Here is a 20,274-nt window from a genome sequence, read left to right as displayed (position 1 = left end):
AGACAGACAGACAGACAGACAGATGATAGGTGATAGATACAAATTATATAGATACACATTAGATACATGATCAATAGATATAGATATTCATAGTTATACACATCCATAAGGAAGAAGGAAAGTATGTCTTTTCCAGAAAAGTGGATGAAATTAGAGACCATTATGTTTAGCAAATTAACCCAGACTCAAAAAGAAAAATAGTACATGCTTTCTTTCACAGGCTCAATCTAGAATTAAAAATATTTTGAGCTGAAGTGATAGTCCGGTCAGTAAAGCACTTGCAAACACGAGGACTGGAGTTCAGATCCCACACCCACTTAAGAGGCAGGGTCTGGCTGTGTGTGAGAGAGCAACACTGGGGAGTCAGATAAGCAGATCCCCTGGGGAAACTGACCAGCAGCCTAGCTGGACTGGTGAGCTCAGGCAGGTTTAGTGGGAGACTTCGTCTCAAATGCTAAGGTGGAGGCTGATTGAGGAAGACAGCCAATATCCTCTAGCCTCCAAATGTATGCACATGTGCACACACACACAATACCACAGACACACAAAGAACTATGCACACGACATGAAAGCAGAAAGGGAACTGTTTGTAGAGAGGATGTGGACAGCACTAACAGGGAGGAGCCAGGAAAGGTACCGAGAGGAGTGAATGCGAGCCAAGGACAGTGACTCACGGGTATGAAAATAACATAAATACATGTTTTGTATGTCAACTAAGAACATCAAGAGAATGAAAGTGTGCCAGATGCCCTTTGCGTCCTCCACTACTCTTTTCTAAGTTGCTCAGAGCCCACAGAGACCCACCTTGATATATTCACCATCTGTGATGTCCTGATCTCTGTCTTCTGAGGAACTCCAGTGGGTGACGGAGGTCAGAATGGCGTCCCTCTTCCAGGTGGTCACTGGTAGTGGTCATGTGATAAAGTCTTCTCTACCGTGGCTTCACTATGTCCTCTTTCCTGTATCAATTCCATTTTCTGGTGACTTCAAGGCCATCGAGACGTGTGGGGTGTGTGTATGTGTGTGTGTGTGTGTGTGTGTGTGTGTGTTTGTGGGTGGGTGGGTGGGTGTGTATTGTACATACATATGTGTGTATTCATGTAGAGGCCAGAGGTCTTTGTTGGGTATCTTCTCCAGCCATCTCTTTAAGCAGCTTCCTTCCCCTGAGCCCAGAGCTCATCATCTCACTGGCTGGCTAGTGCGCTCTAGGAACCCTTGTTTCTGCCTCCCGTCCCACACCCGCTTGTGGGTTTCAGATGTACACTGCCACACTAGGCTTGGTGTGAACTCTGGGATGGGGCTCGGATCTTCCTTAGCAGGAGAGATTCTCACTGCCTGAGCAAATAGCTTCCCTTGGCTGATAATGTAGTGTGTAGCTGGTAGAGTGTTCACCTAGCAGGCATGAAACCCTGGGTTCCATGCCCTGTAAACCGAAGCGATGGTCCACTCCTGTAATCCCAGCATAAAGAAGACCACGGCAGGAGAAACAGAAATCCAAGGTCATCCTCAGTTACAAAGGAAGTTCAACACCAGTCTGAACTACATGAAACCCTGTCTCAAAATAAAATTATAGAATATATATATGGATCTCAATCTTATATCTATCACCTGTCTGATTTATTTCTGTTTTTTATAGCAATCTGTCACCTATTTGTCAATAACATTTCCTCTATCCATTGCCTGTTGATGGGCACCCAGGCTGATCCCCTTCCTGGCTATTGTGAATAGTACTAGAGTAGCCGTGGACACCAGACTATGTTTTTTATCTGTTTACCAGTGGACACCAGACTATGTTCTTTATCTGTTGACCAGTGGACACCAGACTATGTTCTTTATCTGTTTACCAGTGAGGATCTTGTTCCTTACTAGACTGTAGGCCCCCTGGAAGTGGAAACCAAAACAAAAATCCTACTCCATAAACAATACAAATGAATGGATATGTGACGTGGGGTGCACAGTAGACTAGGAACCAGGTGAGAAGAGATAAAGCCCATAAGGGCTTGTCATATATATTTTCTCCATGGATGTCAAACCCATTCTTGATTGATTCTCTTAATTCTGCCCATATCCTTGAAAAGAGTTTATTCATAAAATTACCCTACAATGAGGATATCATCTATTTTCTACCAGGACCCTATAAAAACACTGTGTGTGTGTGTGTGTGTGTGTGTGTGTATCAAAGTAGGGGATGAAAATGAGGGAGCAAGAAGGGAAGGGGCTATTTAGAATTCAGGAGATGGAAGCTAAGGAAGGCCATCTCTAAGGAGCCTGAAATGGACTAGTGCAAACCTTTAATTTCAGCACTTGGAAGGCAGAGGCAGACAGAGCTAAGTGAATTCAAAGCCAGACTGGTCTACAGAGCTAGTTTCAGGACAGCCAAGGCTACATAAAGAAACCCTGTCTCAAAACACCCAAGTGGGGTAACATGAGCAGGGTACAGGTGAAACACGGTGTTGACTCCTGTGACTATGGACCGTGAGGGCACTATGACAGAGCAACAGCTCAAAGGTCCTGAGGTGACCACAAGAGATCAAATGTGTGGCAATACAGTAAAAACAGAAACAGGAATGAGCTCCAGGTTCAGCATGAGACCCCATAAATAAATATACTATTAGCCGGGTGGTGGTGCTACAGAGAAACCCTATCTCAAAAAACCAAAAAAGAATTTTAAAAAGACATCATTAAATAAGTTGGTGAGTAATCAAGGAAGATGCTTGACGTCTACCATCTGTCTCCATAGGCATCATGCTCACGCGCCCACATACATGTGCACACACAAACACATATACATGCATACCACACACACACATAAACATGAGAAGAGAAAACAAATCACTTCAGCTATTGAGTGGAGACTGTGATAGAAAGACCAACACAGACGCAGGGAAAACCATCACAAACGATAGAACTCGGACAAAGGGGGGCAGTGAGAAGGCAGGGGTTTGTTTCGGCAAATGTTCATTTGTGATGTTCGTTCTACACCTAAGTGAGGAGAAAAAAGCAGAGGGATCTCAGTCTGGGGTTTGTAGACATCAGGATGAGAGCCATAGAGTAGAGAATTGTGCGTCTATAAATAGTATCTGAGGTCATGAAAGTGGATGACATCAACTTGTCTTTTAGTATCTTTGGAGATAAAGAGGCCAGGGCTAGGTGTTGGAGCCCACCAGCCCTTAGAGCGCAGGGACTCCAGCAAAGAGACTGTATCAGGAAGGAGCAAAGCGTTTTAGGCTGTGTGTGGGGGCACATGCCCGAATCCCAGTACTTGAGAGGTGGAGGCAAGAGGATCAAGAATTCAAGGCCATCCTCTGCTACAGATCAAGTTCCTGGCCAGTTTGAACTACAAGAGAACCTGTCTTAAAATAAAAATAAAAATGGGACCTGGTGGTGGTGGCACATGCCTTTAATCCCCGCACTCAGGAGAGAGAGGCAGGCGGATCTCTGTGAGTTCCAGGCCAGCCTGGTCTGAGTTCTAGGACAGCCAGGGTTTTTACACAGAAAAACTCTGTCTTAGGGAGGTGGGGGGGGGGGGGGGGAGAGAAGGATTGAGTGCTTAGCCCTAAACAGAGCATCTATATCAGTATCACCCCACCCCCATGCTCACCCCCACCAAGGCTCCGAGGACATCATGGAATAATGTATGAGTGAAGGATGGGGAGGAGTGCTGTGAAATATGACACCTCCTGGAAATGACCTGGCCTGTGCACTCATGGACTCCCTGCCGCTGAGGTTGCCTGCACCAGACCTGCACAAGGACCAGCCAGCAAGATCAGTCAGCATTCCAGCAGGCGGCATTCACTGGACTCCGCGGTTTACAAAACCAGAAAAGGAAAGGATGGAAGGGTGAGAGGGGCATGTTAGGGGCTACTCAGGAGGTGGTAGGGGACATTTGGGATGAGTATCTATATATGAAATCATCAAAGAATACAGAAAATATATTCTAACAAAAATAGGAGCCAGAGAGATGTCTCAATGGATAAAGGACTTACCAAACACAAGTGTAAGAACCTGGGTGTGGCCCCCAGAATTCAGGTAAAGGCGGATGCTACATGTCTGTAACCCTGGAGTTCCTACACACATACACTGCATGCGTATGTGCATGCGAGCTCTTGTGCACACACAGACACCACACACACACACACACACACACACACACGAGTGCACTCACATGCATGTGTACTCACAGAAGAGAGGGGCACACTGGAAGGGAAATTTTTGATGTATGGTAGAGATTAAGTCTTGTTTAAGGAGTTCAAGAGGCAGATGGGGAGAAAAGAAATGAGGGGATGAAATACAAGTCTTCTGGAAGGTCTGCTATAAAAAGAACAGCGCCAGTGGTGGAGGTGGAGGGAGACAGGGTGGTAGAAGTTTCTTCTGTTGTGTTTGATTTGCAGGCTGAAGAGACTAAGAGAGAAAATAGCAACATGGTAAAGATCAGAAGGTAGAGGGGTTGACCTCCCTGGGAGAGCCATTGCCTTTATCTCTTCCTTCAAGAGGAGAGCTGAAGTTGGCTAGAACAGAAGAGTGAAGGGGGAGTTAAGGGGGTGGGGGCTGACGGAGACCAAGAAATAAGAAGGGAGATGCTCATCTGAAAATAAACAAGGAGGGAAAGGCACTAATAGCTTGAGGAGAGAATGTGTCCACAGCTCCTAGCTAAGAGGATGAACTGTCTGGGAAGGGAAAGTGCTCACGGGCAGTAGATAGCCCTCTCAGATCTGTGGTACACTGACAAGTGTATTCTTACTGGCCTAGCATCTCTCTGTATGGGTCAGTCCTCACACAAGGCTCTCTGCTCTTTGGGACCCACTCATTCCTCAAGGAATGCCATATTGCTCGCTCTCCACACACACACACCCCACCGTGTGTGCGCATGTGTGTATGTGTGTGTGTGTGCATGTGCGTGTGTGTGTGTGTGAAGTACTTGTGTATCTGTATGAATGCATGTGTAGGCCAAGAAACAACATCAAAAATTCTTCCTCAGACACCATCCACCCTGGTTTTTCAGACGGGGTTTCTCAGCAGCCTGATTTCTCACTAAGTAGGCTCGGATGGCTGACCAGCAAGTCCTAGGACTCTGCCTGTCTCCGTATTCTCCTCCCCAGGGTTTTAAATATGCACTATATGCACTGCTACACCTGGCTTTTTATTTATGTTATTTATGTGGATTCTAGAGACTGAACTCAGGTCCTTGCTCTTGGAAGGCGAGCACTTTACTGATGGAACCAACTCCGACAACTTTTTACAATGTATAATTGTGTGTCTGCATGTGCCTATGTGCAGCTGAGCGGAGGCCAGAAGAGAGTGCAGGATGACCTGGAGCTAGATAGAGTTAAAAGATGCTGTGAGCCTCAGGACATGGGAGCCGGGAACTGAACTCGGATCTTCTGCAAGAACAGCAAATGCTCTTTTGTTTGTTTCTGTTTGGCTTTTCAAGACGGGGTTTCCCTGTGTAGCACTGGCTAACCTGGAACTCACTCTGTAGACCAGGCTGGCCTCAAACTCCCAGATATATACCTGTCTCTGCCTCCCTAGAGCTGGGACTAAGGCATGAAACTGCCTCTGCCTCCAGAACACTGGTGTTAAAGGGGTCACCACCGCTGCTCTGCCTACAAATGCCAAGTCGTCTCAACTGCCCTGAATGCTGTCTTATCTAGAATTAGATTAACGTTGTAACTCTGTTTCCATCCTGCTGAACACTGCTGGTGTTTCAGAAACACAGACATGCAAGAATGCTCCTGGCACTAGATGGGTTTAGAATCTAGTTCAGGCGAATCTCTATGAGTTTGAGGCCAGCCTGATCTACAGAGCAAGTTCCACAACAGGCTCCAAAGCTACAGAGAAACCCTGTCTTGAAAATAAAATAAATAAATAATTGAATCTGGCAAATAGAATCTGGTTTGTATACAAGAATCTGCATGAACTAACTAGCCCCCTTAATCCCATGAATACACTCAGGGCTGGAATTATGAACAACTACTATCAGGTTATGGGAACAGTAGGCTCATAGGGACAGGAAAGACTCAGCAGCAGCAGCAGCAGCAGCAGCAACAGCAACATCTCAGAGGCAGTGGGAACAGTCTTTCTAGGCCTGCAAGTCATCTTGTGGGCTCTCGGACACATCTCAAAATACGTCAATGAGCTCAGTTTTCTCACAGGGCTACAACTCAGTTCTATGCCTTTGAACCACACACCCTGTCAAAATATGTGAAGTTGAGAGTCCTGAGTGTAGACCTCCCATGGAGGTCTGAAGGGAAGAAAGAAGCAGCTCCTCACAGCTGGCAGCTACCTCCACCCACCCACCCACTTTGCCCTGCCTCCCAGGCAGTTGGGTACAGGAGCCTTCACCCATTCTTCTCAATTCATTTCCTTTTTGAGACTTCTTCGCACTTGCTGTTTGTCTTAACCAGAGTTTGCCCATATTTGGGATGGGGGAGTTAGCCATGGCGAGATTCAGTCCCTCTCTCTTCCCCAGGACAGGCAGCCTCCTCCTCATTCCTGAGACGTTTAGACACGTACATTATCTCTATTTCGGATGGCCACAGCTAGGGCAGGAGCTTGCTTATTTTGTCTGTTTGATAGGTTGGCGAAAGGAAATGCAGGTGCAGCTGGGTTGGTACAATGCTTTGGCATTCACAAATCCCTTGGTTCCATCCCCAGCATCGTAGAAACCCGGGCAGAACTGGACAGGGCAAGGCATACTTTTAATCCCAGTGCTCAGGAGGCAGATGCAAGGGACTCTCTGTGAGTTTAAGGCCAGCTGGTGATACACAGTGAGACCCTGTCTAAAAAATAAATAATAAATAAAACAACAACAACAAAAACTGATCACAGGCCTATAATCCCAGCATCAGAGAGGTGGTGGCAAAGGCTACGTGTGACCTTGTCTGAAAACTATAATTAGAAGAGTATAATTTGTTTCCAAGCGAGTTGACTGACAGACCCACGCCACCCGAGCCTAGGCACCACGGAAAACACTCCCCCCTTTCTGAACTCCACTGAAAAAAATATGTGCCACACGCATTTTAATTTTTAGGTTGCACCTGCCACCCAGTGACTTCACAGAGGTAAGAAACTCACTTAACATCTGTCATCCCATAGACCGCTTTGCAAGTTTCAGGAGGCGGCAGTAACTATATTACAGCAAGCAATAAAATATGGTATAGATGCCCCAGGGTTCACATTCGAGATTATTGAAAGTTATGTTTAGGACTACCACGGGGAATAAGATGCCTAACCAGGCAAAGGAAATGGCTGTGAAAACAACTGACATTGTTTGGTTTCAAAGGGCAAACAAACAAATCTTGTAAACACAAAGAGACGATCAAAAGAAAAGACCAAGATTCATTTACATGAAATAAATTCAGGCCATAAAGGGGACTACTTTCTGTCTACTGTCAAAAGCCAATTATCTCTTGCCCGCCACAGAAGTGATGAGACTCTGTTTAGCACTACACTCTCTCTGTCTCCTCCTCCCACCCCAGGATCATACCATCAGTGAAGTTAGCCCCTCCGGAGCTATTTGCAGCTTTGAGGAGACAGAACTCAAGAACTTTGCCTGTGGCAATCTAGGCAACTTTCTCACTAGACAATCCCTAAGACCAACTGGAAGGAGCCACTAAAGAAAGTAAGGGCCAGGTAGACGTCACCAGCTTCAGGGCTCAGCGCTCAGCTAAGACTGCTGCCCAAGCGGAAATAAAAGGCAGAACTGGGAGCAGACGGGAGTCTGTGAATGAGCTGGGTGTTCAACCAGGCAAGCCCTGACAAGTTCAGTCTGACCTGAGAGCAAAAGGAGGACAGAAGTGAGAGTGTCTACTAAGGTCTAGGGCTCTGTTATAGATAGATAGATAGATAGATAGATAGATAGATAGATAGATAGATAGCATACATACATACATGCATACATTCATGGAGCAGTAAAGTGGTAGAGATTTTTTGGTTTTGTTTTTTTGAGACAGGGTCTGGTATAACCTGGGCTGGCTTCAAGTTCACTCTTCAGCCCAAGATAACCTTGAACTTGCAACCTTCCTCCCTCTACTTGCCAAGTGCTGGGATTCCAGGGACAAGCCATCGTACACAGTTTATTCAGTGCTGGGGACCAAACCCAGAGCCTCCTGCATGCTAGGCAAGCACTCTACCACCTGAGCCACATCCCTAGAGCAATGGGCATATTCTTGAGCGATTTTTTTTATGTTAAGCATTTAATCTCAGTGGCAACCTGTGAGGGTAGGTCTATCATGGATTCTATTTGATAAAGCAGGAACCTAAGGAGGAGAGAGATGTGTAAGCGATGGATCTAGGGGTAAGTAGCTCCTTGTATGTTTATTAGGTAAAAGGGCAAATCAGTAAAGTCAGTTTCTTTATTTGTGGTGGGGGTGTTTTGTTTAATTTTTTTTTAAAAAAAAAAGCCTTTTCAACTTTCTCAAGCAACTTTAAGATGTGTTTGAAATTCTTAATTAAAACCCTGGGCACAAACTGCTTAAAGGAACAACTCAAATGGCACACAAAACAGTCAAAGGGGGATCTTTAATTAGTTTATTAGACTGTAAAATGCAAGACAGCGAAGCCTGTTATCTCAGGGAGGAGATAAAAGGCAAACAGAGGCAAAGATAACAGATTTTGAAAGTCCCCGGATCTGCTCTCTGGAAATCACAGCTGTTTTCCGTATCTGCCAGCCAACTGGAACTCATCAAATGACTTTGTTGAAAGCCCACAGGTCCTGGCAGTTTAGCGAGGCATCACCCAGATGCCATGGGAAACCGGCCTGCTAAGGAGGTGCAGGGGTATCCAGTCTTCTGGCTTCTCTAGGCTAAGGGGCATGCTCAAGAAATGTGAAATCAGTCATCACACACACACACACAGAGATGTGCTTGACTTGCAATCCTAAGAAACTGAGGTCAATCCCCAGGTCCCATATAAAAGAGCCGGATGTGATAGCCACCCTTGTAATCCCAGATCTGGGGCGATAAAGACAAGCAGACCCCTGGTGCTCACTGACCAGCCAGCCAGGCCTACCTAGCGAGTTTCAGGCAAGTGAGAAACTCTGCCTGAAAGACAAAGGTAGATGGTGCCTATGGACTGATACCCACAGTTAACTTCTGGCCTTCACACCCACATACACACATGTGTATATTCACGTACAAGTTGAAAAAAAATGTCATAATGTTTTGGTTAGGCTTACAATGTTGTGTTGGGCCACATTCTTAACAATCCTGGGTACATGTGGCCTACAGGCTGTAGGTTGGACACCCGTGCTAGAGCATAGCTTCACTCATTCTGCATTCAACTGGGGAGACCACCCTGTCACCGCTCAGCACTAGAGAGGGGGGACGGGCACTAGTGAGTCTCTATGGACTGACGGCTACTGTCGAGTACTTATGGGTAGCATCAATACTGGAATGGTCATTGCTGTGGTTTGAATGCTTGTTCCCTCCCAGACTTGCATTGAAGTTTAGTCACCACTGCAAGCAGATGAAGAGGAAGAACTTTTAAGAGATGATTGGACCAGGAAGTTCTCTGAAACTCATGAATACATTAACGTTATTATTGCTAGAGTTGACACCTTGTGAGAGAACAAATCGGGGCTGGTGAAATGGCTCAGTAGGGTTCAAAACATTTGTAACCAAGCCTGATGAACTGAGTTTAGTCCCCAGGCCCTACTTGGTAGGAGGAGAGAATTAACTTTCAGAGTTTGTTCCCCACCCCCACCCCCCCACACACACAAGCATACATGCACACACACACTCACACTCATACAAACTTATTAAATAAATGCTGTGAGAAAAGTGTGTTTTTATTACGTTCCCCTGTCCTCCCTTTCTCTCCCCATCAGTCCTCTGCCACGTGGTACTAAAACAAGAAGGCATTTATCAGATGCCAACCTGTCCCCCGAACTTCCCAGCACCCAGAATTATGAGTCAACAAATTTTTGTTCATTACAACTTACTTAGTGTGGAGCTGGGGATATTCCTCAACTGGTAGAGCACTTGCCTGGTATGCACAGGGCCCTGGGTTCCATCCCCACGGTTGCATAAAGCCAGGCATGGTGATGCATACATAAACCCAATAGAGCAATGGACACCTGTATCCTCAGCTCTAGGGGTGATGAAGGAGACAGGAGGATCAGAAGTTCAAGGTCATGCTCAGCTATATATTGAGGCAAACCTGGGCTACATGAGACCTTGTTTTAAAATATAGATACATAGATAAATAATACATAGATAGGTAGGTAGGTAGGTAGGTAGGTACATAATACGTTAGGTAGGTATATACTAATTTGAAGAAAAAAAAGAATTACCCAGTCTGTGGTTTCTGCTATAACAACACAAAAGAGACCAAGATGGTCATCTAGACAATCAACAAGCTTCGGGCAGGACCCAGTGTGTTCGATTCAATACTTAGATTTGCCAGCAGAGTAAAATGGCCCCCTTGGGCTACAACTCAAGGGAACTCATTTCTTTATAGAAACCAAGAAGCTAGACTGCAAGTTGAAGCAAGCTGGTTTCAGGTGGAAAGTCAGCTGCATTAACTAATGTTCCCAGCAGCTCTTACCCAGTCAACACGCTGCTGCAAGCCTTTTCCGCGAGGCAACAGGTTAACTGCATCTGGTTGCCAAGGGCCCACTGCCAGCCCTCTGCCCTTCCTGCCGTATTCATCACCCACTCCCCTCCGACTACTCGGCCTCATTCACAACACTTCTCTACACCGCTGTCCCTTGAGCTACCACTCACACCGAGCAAAGCCACCTTAGAAATTTCATTTTGACTAGGTTTTGTCTGGGTGTCATACACGTCTGACCCCCCCCCCACAAAGACACCCTGAGAGCGGTTGCTACCCAGCAGTTTGGATGAGGTGGAGGGGGAAACGGGGTGAGCATTTACTGAAACTGGGCAGGCTGAAGTGGAAATCCCCAAAGAGAAAGATGCAAAGTTTACTGCTTCTAGCAGGGATGGAGAGATCTGTGGAACCAAAGTGGGTACGGGTACCAGAGCATGGTGCAAAATTAGTTCTATGGTGAGAGGAAAATGTGAAGACTCCATCTCTTTAGGTAAAAAATTAACATTTTCAAACCTATAAAATAGTGAGAATAACTTAATAATGTCCTGATGAGATGTTATCCCTACATTTTCCTTCAAGTCTTAAAAAAAGAAAAAAAGAAAAAACATGATAAGCAGGTATTATCACTCCTGTGATGCAGCAGGCAGGAGGCTGAGGGAGAGGGATGGAGAGTTCAGGCTAGCCTGGGCTACATAATAACACCCTCTGGAAAGAAGTGAGAGAGTGGGAAAAAGGAGGGGAGAAGACAGGAGGGGAGAGGAGGGGAAGGAAGGGAAGGAAAGGGAAGGAAGGGGAGGACAGGGAGTAGACTAAAAAGAGGTCTGTGGCTGTATCTCAGTTATTGGAGTGCTTGCCTAATGTACAGAGCCCTGGCTTCACCCCCCAGCACCTCATAAAACCGCCTGTAACCGCAGCACTCAGAAGGTGGAGCCAGTTCAAGATGATCCTTGGATGTATGTCAAGTTCAAGCTCAGCCTGAGCTACACAAGTCTTGTCTCAAAAAAGACAAAGGAACGATGGGAGGAGGAGATAAGAGGAAACCTTCTTCTTGATATTTTAGTCTCATGTCCCCCACCTTCCCTCCGTGAAATGCCAATGGTTTTCAAAAATAAGAGCCTATTGCTGCTCAGCCATTGTGCTGAAGGTTGCTGTGTGTGTGTAACTTCTCGGTGGGTTTCGCTTCACGTTAAACACAATAAAGCTGCTGTATATCTATCGGCCTTGTTAAAGATGTAGAATAAAGCAAAGTCTCTTTCCTGTAGACTCCGCCGTGTGGCCGACTGAAGTCTGCTCCTGGGTCCCTTCATGTGGAAGGAGGCTTCTACTACAGCTGCTCTGGGCCCCATTTCTGAATTTCACATCTTTCAACAGATGTTGACTCATGGCCTGTGTCACTTTTGAGGTTAGCCGACACCTCCCCCTTAGAGTGCCTCTCACTTTAAGTCATGTAAGTCAAAAGGAATCCCCCTGCATGCTATTCATGCGTATTAGCTGTCTCTTCTCTACGGGGCCCTAATTTGGATAGATCCAACCATTATTTCCATTTGTGTGTGTGTGTGTGTGTGTGTGCGTGTGTGTGTGTGTGTGTGTGTGTGTGTAGCAGTAGTAGTAGGTTAGTGATGCACTTACCTGTACGTGCACATGTGGAGACCAGAGGTAGGCCTTAGGTGTATTCCTCAATTACTCCCCACTTTATGTTTTTGATACTGTGGTCTCTCTCTGGACCTGGAGATGACTGTTTTGGCCAGGCTGGCTGACCAGTGAGCTGTTGATGGTCCTCCAGACTCTGACTCCCCAGTGCTAAGACGATAGGTATATGCACACACCTGGTTTTTACATGAGTGTTGAATAGCCAACAGGTCTTCATGTTTGCACAACAAGCACGTTACCCACTAAGCCATCATCCCCATTTTACAGATGAGAGAATTTATCTATAAGCTTCCTGTGTGTGTGTGTGTGTGTGTGTGTGTGTGTGTGTGTGTGTGTGCGTGCGCGCGCACGAGGTGGGGGGGAGGGAATCATAGGACTGCTTGAAGCGTTCATGTGCAACTATACACTGTAGCCTTGCCACACTCGACACCATTGCACTATATAACTACCGAATCTAGGGCTTCAAACTATCCCATTGTGTCAACATTTGGTTGTTTCGTAACTGCTCCTATGCTCTTGACTTTCTCCAAATACAGTTCTTATATCTTCATAGAGAATTCACCAGAAGACAAAAGTTCCCCAGGTTCCAGATTGCCCATTTCCTATGCAGGAATACGCTAGGCAGCCTTCCATCTTCATGAGTCAAAGGAGAGCCACAACTCCACCGACGGTACATTGCGGCACTCAGCAAAGGCAAGCCACGAGCCCGATGGACACAAGGGATCCATCCACCGCCTCTCTGCCCTCCCGCTTTCTTTCTATACTCTGGCCACTCTTCCCTTCCAGTTGGTCAGGTCAAACAACAGTCATCCTTCGTGGCCCAGCTTAATTCACCTCCAAAACTGAAGCCCATCTGGTGCCCACCCCCAACAATGTGTAATTGCCTGGTGCCTTCTCCCCCTTTGCTTCCTTGACTTCCAAAGGGCAAGGGTAATAACCTACACTTTCGTGTACCTAGTAACCACTATGAGACTCACTGAAGGGGCTAAAGAGATGGCCCAGCGATTAAGAGCATCGACTGTTCTGAAAGGACACGGGTTCGATTCACAGCGTCCTCCTGGTGGCTCCCAGCCATCGATAGCTACAAATCCAAGGGACCCAATCCCTCTTTGGCCTCTACAGGCTCTAGGCACTTATACACTGTACAGACGTACACACAGGCAAACATTAATACACATTTTTCAAGACTCACTGTGGGGTGAGCCAGCAAGATGTCTCAGCTGCACAAGTCTGACAACCTGAATTCAAAGCCTAAATCCTAGGGTAGAAGGAGAAAACTGGCTCCCCAAGTTGTTCTCTGACCTCCAAATGCATATTGTGACTTACAAACATTTTACATATATTAGCCATATGGATAATATTCACACACACACACACACACACACACACACACACATACACCTCACTGAAGGAGTTGGGGAGATGGCTCCATCAGTAAAGCTGTTATTTAGTAAAAGGTATGCCAGCACATCCTTGTAATACCAGTAATAACACAGTAAGAAGACAGGCAGATCCCTAGCTAGCCTAGCCTACTTGGTGAAGTTCCAGGTCAATGAGCCATTTTGTCCCAACCAAAATGGGTGCCTGAAGAATGAACTCCTTTGGCCTCTACATACACATGTGTGAGTCACTGAGATGCAGAATGGGGTATAGGCACATTACCATGCCCAACCTTTTTCCATGGGTTTGGGAAACTCAGGTTCTTGGGGTTGCACAGCAGTTACTTCACCAACTGAACCATCCCCCAGCCTATGCCTGCTTCTTGACCTGGAAAACCAAGGGGGTCGTGATAGCCCCTACCCTATGACGTCATTGTGACTTTAAACCATGGATCCACATCAAGCTTGTGGCATTGTATGCTGTTCAGTCTTAGCCACTTTGGTCACTGTCATACCCCTCTTCTGACATTTTCTCTTTTTACACACATGAAGCTTTTACACTGACACCTGATCTTCTGTCTTGCATCCTTTGGGTCTGAAAGCCCACCTTAATATATAATGGTGACTTTTTTTCAAAAGCAATGATCAGAAATGCCTCCCAGCCTAGCACCATGGACCAAAAGGACTGGAGCAAACATACTCAAATGCCAGTGTTCCCCCATAGCGTGTCTGAGAACCAGTTACTTTCCCTGTGAAATGGGGCTGATGACTTGTTCCTCGAATCGTTGTTGAAAGCAGAAGCGATGGTGGGGAGAACAAGCATCTGAAGCATGGTAGGCCCTTGATTAACACAGAAACGTTCTCCATCACCACAACCACCATGAACTAGTTTCTTCTGTGTTCTGTAATGTACTTAATGCAAGGATAGATTATTTTTTCGAGTCAGGGCCTATGTAGCACAGGCTGACCCAAACTTACTATGTACATAACCAAGGAAGACCTTGAACTCTGGACCTCTTATCTCTGTCAGCTGAGTACCAGATGACAGGCATGTGGCACCAGGCTCAGTTTCAGAACTTATTTTTTAATAGTAGTTTAAAGAGTTCTTGACTCCTTAGCTACCAACCGGTGTGAGCTTCATAAATTTAATTACACAATTCCAACACTTTCTACCAATTGACAATGATGGGTGAGAAAAATCTAAAAGCAATTTTATGTTGTGTCTAACTTTTAAACAAATTCCTGTTTCACTATACATACTGAAACATGAATTTAAAATTCCTGGAACTGGGGTGTTACTCAGTTGATAAAGTATATGTCCAACATGAATGGGGTTTGATCCCCAGCACTGCATAAACCTGGTGTGCCAATCATGGCTTTGATCCCATCACTCAAGAGCTGAAGGCAGGATGATCAGGAGTTCAAGGTCATTCTCAGCTGCTTACCAAGTTAAAGATCAGCCTGGATTACGTGAGACACTATCTCTAAAATTAAAAAAAAAAAATGCCATATGCCAGCTATATGCTATACCTGCCATTGCTTCTGATTTCTACAAGGATATGAAGTTTTTTGGGGTTTTTTGTTTTGTTTTGTTTTGTTTTTTCGAGACAGGGTTTCTCTGTAGCTTTGGTGCCTGTCCTGGAACTAGCTCTTGTAGACCAGGCTGGCCTCGAACTCACAGAGATCCATCTGCCTCTGCCTCCCGAGTGCTGGGATTAAAGGCGTGAGCCACCACCGCCCAGCTGGATATGAAGTTTTTTATAATAAATGATAAAACTTTTCAAAGTGAGGGATTTGTCTTCAGTGGTACCTAAGTGTGATTTTATATCACATGCAATAGCATGCTTCATTATTTTAATATAATTTGGCATCAGTGGAAGACACTGATAGCTGTTGTTCAAGATGCACCTTGGCTTAAAGAACACGTTACAGTGGAGGAGCAATACCCCAAATCCCTTTGAAGTTACAAATGATTTACTACCTTAAAGTCATTTTCAGATGAGGTGTGTGCGTGTGGGGTGTGTGTGTGTGTGTGTGTGTGTGTGTGTACATATACAATCAAAAAGCTTTTGCCTAGCAGAATTGGGAACATAAGATCATTTGGTGGTAGTTGTCCTGTTTTACAGATGAGGGCAAAAAGCCCAAGATGTGAGAACACCCTTTGAGGGTCAGTCCTTGGCCACCTTCCGCTGCTAGTGGCCTCTCTGGCTTCAATTTCTACATTTGTGTTAAGATCAAGAGGAACTGCCATTTCTTCTCTGACTTAGACTTAGAAAAATGTGAGAACTGAGGTCTAGGCCACCAAAGGGAAGGGATTTACATCCACCTGTGTATGTGACATGAAAAAGAAAGCAATACAAGCCGGGCAGTGGTGGCTCACACCTTTAATCCCAGCACTCAGGAGGCAGAGGCAGGCGGATCTGTGTGAGTTCAAGGTCAGCCTGGTCTACAAGAGCTAGTTCCAGGACAGGCACCAAAGCTACAGAGAAACTCCGTCTCAAAAAAAAAAAGAAAAGAAAAAGAATAAAGAAAAGAAAACAATACAAGAGCCAGGGGAGAAATACCAACTTGATGTAATTTTGTTTGATCAGTGTCATTGACTACCTTATCATTATTATTATCATTATTTTAATATTTACCTAAAAGCCATAAGTCAAAACTATGTTTGGTGGGGAGGATAGGCTGTGGTTCAGTTGAGAGGGTACCTGCCAAGCATGCAGGAAGCCCTGTGCTCCGTTCCTAGCAGCATACAAACTGGTTGTGTTGGAGCAGACCCGAAATGAAGAGATGGACACAGGAAGATAATCAAAATCCTTCTTGGATACACATTGAGCTTGAAGTCAACCTGGACTACAAGAGACAATGTTCAAAAAAAAAAAAATTGAGGCAAGCTACCGAGCTTTGGGTCTTCGAGGCACAAGGAGTAAGAGGGGAAACAACAGTGAGCCGTGTTAGTCAAGCAGGGATCTGTGGTCATGGTGCTTATGGGAAGCCCCATTATTTACAGCAATTCAAAGAGAGAGAGGCCCAATGGCATCATCAGGAAGCCCGTCATCTAATTTGAAATGAACTCTGCTCATCAGAGCAGATGGGTAGCTCAAAAATGGCTTCAGACAGTTCACAGTCTCTCCAGCTCTGTTCTGGACTTTGTAAAGAGATGCCCATTCCCTGAATATGAGAGGTCATTTTCAGGAGCATGTACAACACAGAGTGTCTACACCACTGAAGAAAATGTCTGTCCCTGTCCCAAGCATCCATTAACTGCCTGAGAAAGGAGCAGCACCTCAGGCTTGCGGAGTTCTTATGACACTCCTGCTCATGTAGTACCTTCTCAGCTTTGTATATCAGAGAGGAAACGGAGACCATCCCACCCCAGTGACCACTTCTCTCAGCAGACTGTCCTCATGATTATCTTCTGAGCGCCTAAGTGGGGGTCTTGTCTATGGCCATGGCATCCTGAATGTGTTCGAACCTCATCAGGATATGAATTCTTCTGAAATTGTAACTTCCTGAGGTTTTCTCCTATTAATCAACTTTATTGTTATTTCACCACTCAGTAACACCTCTGCTAGAGAATACAGGAAACAAGGCCCCTAAGGACGCCATAAGGAAAACAGTGCATCTGGACAATAGCATTAGAAAAAGTCTTTAGGGCTAGTGAAATGACTCAAGCTTGCTGCCAGCCTGATGACCAGAGTTCCATTCCCAGAACCCACATGATGGAAAGAGAGACCTGACTCACCCAAGCTGACCTCTTCCCTTCGCATGTGCACTGAGACACATTCACACAAATAAATAATGATACTTTTTAAAGGATCTTTTAAAAGTGGCTTTAGGGACCATCATTCTGTTAAGATGCTGCCATCGCCCAAATGCTTTGCTGGTGTGTGACACCTTTCAACACGCCAGCAAACATTGTCATCTCTAAGTTTACATGCAGGAACTGCTCAGTCAAGTCACAAAATAAGAAATAAAAATCTTGTGATATGCCGGGCAGTGGTGGCGCACGCCTTTAATCCCAGCACTCGGGAGGCAGAGGCAGGCGGATCTCTGTGAGTTCAAGGCCAGCCTGGTCGACAAGAGCTAGTTCCAGGACAGGAACCAAAAGCTACGGAGAAACCCTGTCTCGAAAACCCAAAAAAAAAAAAAAAAAAAAATCTTGTGATGTTTAAGCAAGTTTATGATTTTGAATTCAGCTTCATTCATAACTATATTGGGGCACGGGAGACTTAAAATGTGACTTTGGCCATAAGAAAAAGAGAATGGCAGATTGCTTGCCTACAGGCAAGGTACTGGGTTCTATCACACTGTACTGGGCAAGACAGAGAAGGAGGAGGAAGAATGGGAAGCCATGGTAGCACAAGCCTTTAAGTCCAGTACTCAGGAGTCAGAGGCAGGCGGATCTCTGTGAGTTCAAGGCCAACCTGGTCTGAGATCCAGGACGGCTAGAGTTGTTACACAGAGAAACTCAGTCTTGAAAAATCAAAGAGAGAGAGGGGAGGGACAGAAGGGGAAGGGGGGAAGGGGAAAGAAGAAAGGGAAAGAAAGAAGGAAGAGAAGAGGGAAGAAAGAGGATGATGGAGAAGGGAATGAAGAAAAAGGGAATAGAGAAGGGAAGAAAGAGAAAACCCAGTAGCTAATCCCTTCACATAGTAAGAGTCATAGGTGAGCGGCATGGGATAGCCGTGCTGTGTGGTGGAGGGGCCAGGCTCTCACAGACTCCAGGTGCTGTCGTCCTCAGAATGCCGACTTTTCCTTCTCACACCTGCTCATTATGGCATTGAGACGGCCACCCCAGTTCCAGCCAACTCTCTCACAAGTGGTTTCAAGGCAGAGGGCAGACAGCAGGGAACAGGCTTTCTTCCCGTATCTTCACATTATTTATGAAAACAACCCTTCTGAGAAAGTCTTGCTTGTGACCCTTAGGTCACAGGAGCCAGGTCTCATCTCAAGGGAGACTTAGTCATAGGTGTCTTAACAGCAGCCGGGTTATTCCGAAAAGGAGACGGGAAAGACTTTGAAATGACTCAAGGGAGAGCCGAGCAGTGATATCTGACACCAGGAGAGACTTCTTTATTTGACACACACAGAGAGAGAGAGAGAGAGAGAGAGAGAGAGAGAGAGAGGAGTTGAGGATAACAGAAGTTCAGAATTGTACATTTAGCATTTGTTTTCTAGACTCATAGCTGTTGGTGACGTGGCTAAAGCTGAAAGCTGGGTCAGCCTGATCCTGCCCCTTTGCATGCATATTAGAGCACATTGAGTTGCTAGGAAGCCGAATAGGGGTAGGTAATAACGGGGCTTTCTGCCATAGACCGATGAAATAATACGAAGGGCAGATGTTGGTTTCTTTTGAATAATATAGACACTACCACTTCTCTTTCTTGCTTTCTTTCTTGTTTTGGGGGTGCGTGTGTGTGTCCAAAGAGTGGAGAGAGCCCTGAATTACTGAAGTCCTGAGGGAATGTTTGTTGACAGGAGCTGACCATGTTAAAGACACCAGAACCTTAGACCCTGGAGAAATCGCAGCACCTTTCCCCAGGGCAAAGTTTAGAAACATGGCAAAGCCTTCCTCAGAGGCCCCAATGTTAGTGTTGACGGTGTTTGCAGATAATGTCCACCATAGCTCTCCAGCGTGTTTAAGGCCTGAACACTACTACCCTACAGAGGTTACCCAGCTCGATGGAGATTTGCTAAACCTGTCTCCTCGATCCAGCTGCCTCCCTGTTAATAATCTGCAGATCATAACCCCACCTCCTTGGCAAGCTGTATGCAACAACCCCGCCTTTCTGTCCAAATCTATATAATAAACTGCCTGCGCCCATGGGGAGCTATGACTTCTCCAGCGGAGTCCAGATCGCCTAATTCCAGCTTTTGTCTGTGTGAGTCTGTATGTCGGTATTTTGTGCATTCCCTTGCCACTCCAACCAGGTCCATCCCTGAAATTGTGCCGGGTGTTGCACATGTGTTTGAGTTTGTATTTGTGGCAGGGTGAAACTGCATGGGGGGCTGGGTGTGGATATGGTCAGAAGACCACCTAAGTGCCATTCCTCGGGTGTTTTACCCCTTTTATTTGAGACAGGGTTTCTCTTTGGCCTGAACGGCAACAAGGAAGCTAGGCTAACGGACCCAAATGCTTTCAGAAAGCTCTCCACCTGCCTCCATACAGCTCATAGTGTTGGACTTGTTGGAAGTGTTAGAAGGCACCCTACTGCCTAGCTTTTTATGTGGGTTCCAAGAAGCTGAACTCAAGTCCTTCTATGTGCAAGGCAAGCGCTTCACTGAGCCATCTTTTTAGCCAACACAACCACCTTTCTACTGGTGGCTAACTACTTTAACTACTGGCTAGGATCTGAATAGACCACACAAGCAGTAGTCTAGGTCATAGTTTCAATGTAGGGATACATGTCAAGACTGGTTCAGGGTATGATTCCCTACCTTTGTCCCACATATTGGGAGCAGGGGATCTGGAAAGAGTTGACATGCTTCAGAAAATTAAAATGCATAGGCTATTTAAATTTTATCAAGTGTAAACTCCACTGTCAAGATCAGCCAAAAAATTCAATAATCACTAGTCTTGGGTTGTGTGTCACTGAGTGTCCTTGAGACCTTAACACGTGTTGTTGAATTGATTTAGCTGTAGTTCCTTCTTTATGATATCAGAGATGATTTTTTTTTTTTGGCTCTAGGAACT

This window comes from Microtus oregoni, unplaced genomic scaffold (genome assembly GCF_018167655.1).
Source record: "Microtus oregoni isolate MIOR12 unplaced genomic scaffold, Mior012 000003F_ref0000135, whole genome shotgun sequence".
NCBI lineage: Eukaryota > Metazoa > Chordata > Mammalia > Rodentia > Cricetidae > Microtus > Microtus oregoni.
This window is presented reverse-complemented; position numbering follows the sequence as displayed.